The 2653-nt window shown below is 34.6% G+C and overlaps 1 protein-coding gene across 13 annotated transcripts in view; it reads right to left on the bottom strand.

The window, feature by feature from the left end:
• LOC118735137 (Krueppel homolog 1) overlaps positions 1-2653 on the bottom strand; it is a 428624-nt gene that overhangs the window by 21349 nt on the left and 404622 nt on the right. The gene's annotated exons all lie outside the window — the stretch shown is intronic.

The following is a 2653-nucleotide window of genomic DNA, read 5'->3' as shown; positions in this document are numbered from 1 at the left end:
CCCACAAAAAATAGTCTAAAGGCGTCAAATCGCATGATTTTGCTTATTTACGAAGCCATTCAACCAGAAATGAGCCTCATCGCTGAACAAAATTTGTCGATAAAAAAGCGGATTTTCTGCCAACTTTTCACACATTCAACACATTTCGAACCGAACACTGATTTTGGTAATAAAATTCAATGATTTGCAAGCGTTGCTCGTTAGTAAGTCTATTCATGATGAAATGTCAAAGCATACTGAGCATCTTTCTCTTTGACACCATGTCTGAAATCCCACGTGATCTGTCAAATACTAATGCATGAAAATCCTAACCTCAAAAAAATCACCCGTTACATACTCCATTAATTGATAACAGCAAGTAATTTTTAGCAAAAAAACCGACTTAAAAAAATATATATATATCTATATATTTCATGATTCAATGATCGGATCTAAACCAGAAGTCGGTTAAAAATACATACATGCATACATGCATATATAGATAAGTATGTACATACAATATGCATATTTCTGCCAAATACTACGCTCATGCATACATATGTACAACTCCGCATACATACATAATCACGCACATATTCAAGTACAACAAGAACTATTTCATTCATAAATGCATGCGCGTATTTCCCAAGGCCAAATAAATTCATTCATAACAACCGCAGCACATCTCCCCGCAAATTCATCACCTACAAGCGCAACTTTTTCAGTCCGACACAAAAATTCTAAAATCTAAAATTTAAGAAATCTCGGCGAGCCAAGTGAAACGTGGCAACTATTTCCCTATATCCAGAAAAATAAGTTATCTCGAATTTTGGTAATTTTTGGCAAAACAATCTATTTCTCTGTTCCACAACAATATTTCAGTCATTAACTAGTATTTTAAGGTGTAATTTTAATTAACATTGAATAAAGTGAACGTTTTCTGCAGGAAAATACATTATATTTTTTTTAATAAAATCAAAACTCCTAAATTCACAAACATATGTGGTTTTATCAAAAGTTCACAAATGTAACGTGGCAACTTTGCTCGTTTGCACATTTTTCGGTCCGAAATTGTAAAATTTTTGTCCATGACGCGCCACGATTTTTGTACAGGTGGGTCAATGTGCCTTGGACACCATTTGTATAATGCAAAAAAATTATTCTATTTATTTTTGAATATTAAAAATTTCTAAACATCAAAGCGTTTATAAAAATATATTTACATATGTATATCCACGGATGATTTTTAATTTTTTTCACCCGTAAGCAAATCTTCAGTACCATAAAAAGATTCAACCACATCAAAGTACATATGCTATGTCCAAGCTAGTGCTAGTCCACTGTATATGTCCATATGTATGTCTGCATGTATGCGTGTAAATATGTCAACTCAAATTTGATTTTAACCCATTTTAGCGGACATAGTTTTTTTCATTCCAGCTGTTAATATAACATGAATTTTTTAATGATTTATTTTGGAACGAATTTCCGTCATCCCTTGTCAAGTTTGGTTTGCAGACAAACCGGTTTCGGCGTTGTGCCATCTTCAGTGTCATTTTTCGTTCTATCTGGTTCGAGATTTGTCCCTAATTTATGTTCATTTATCTTAGGTAATGTGATATTCGTCGATGATTAATTACTAGATGTGCCATGGTGCCCATTTTTTTGAAACAGGTAATAGGTTCATCTTCGCTGTTTCGATATTGACATTTATTATGTTGTAGCTGTATGGTTTTTGCCTGCAGGTAGGTAAAAGTCAGTGATTTTTGCCCTGGTGGTGCTTTTTGGTGTGTTCGGAGTGTCCATGCCTGTTGTTTTGTTGTCATTTTGCTTTTTTTCGTAAATCAATTTTAAGGGTTCGAATATAACGTCCGATGCGGTATTTGTTTGTTCGTTTATTATTTTGCCGTCGAAGGTTTTTAGTTTGTATATTTCCATATTTTCTAGGACGTTTAGTCGTTGGTCTTTATGTTGTACATGCAGTAGTTTCGCTGCCTTTCTTATTTGCGTTGGTGAACATTTGTTTTAAACATGTGGTTAGCAAAATTTGACTCTGGTATTGCGCTCGGTTTCTGTGTCTTTTTGTTATAGTCTCTTATATGCTCGCGGAATCTTGTTTTTATTTTACGTCCTGTTTGACCTATGTAACTATGCTGGCATTTGCAAGTTAGTTTATAGACTCCTTGTTTATCCAATGGATCTTCTTGATTTGTGGTGTTCCGTAGTATCCGTCCCACGTTGTTATTTGTTCTGAATGATGTGCGAAGGTTGTGTTTCTGGAACAGCTTTGCAAGTTTGTACGTTGACTTTCCAGTATAGGTTAATACCGCCCAATTTTTGTCATTGTTTTCTTCTTTGTTTGGCTTTTTGTTTTTTGTGCTCCCTTCGGATTTCTTCTACCAGATCTCTTTTGTATCCGTTATTAGCCGCTATGGCATATATTGCGTTCAGTTCTTTGTTGTATCCTTCTTTTGTTAGTGGTATTCGCTCAATTCTATTGATCATCTGTCTAAAGGCGGCTTTTTTATGCTGATGAGGATGGTTCGATGTATTATGTATTGTGGTATCTGTGGCTGTGGGCTTCCTAAATGGAGCTTTTTGATCAAATGAAAACGCGCATAAGGAAAGCCATGAAAGAAAAGTACAAGAAATTGAAAGGAAAACTAGAAAAGTT

Source organism: Rhagoletis pomonella, unplaced genomic scaffold, assembly GCF_013731165.1.
Source record: "Rhagoletis pomonella isolate Grant_MI unplaced genomic scaffold, Rhpom_1.0 Rhpom_scaffold_00003, whole genome shotgun sequence".
In the NCBI taxonomy this organism is placed as follows: domain Eukaryota; kingdom Metazoa; phylum Arthropoda; class Insecta; order Diptera; family Tephritidae; genus Rhagoletis; species Rhagoletis pomonella.
This window is presented reverse-complemented; position numbering and strand designations above follow the sequence as displayed.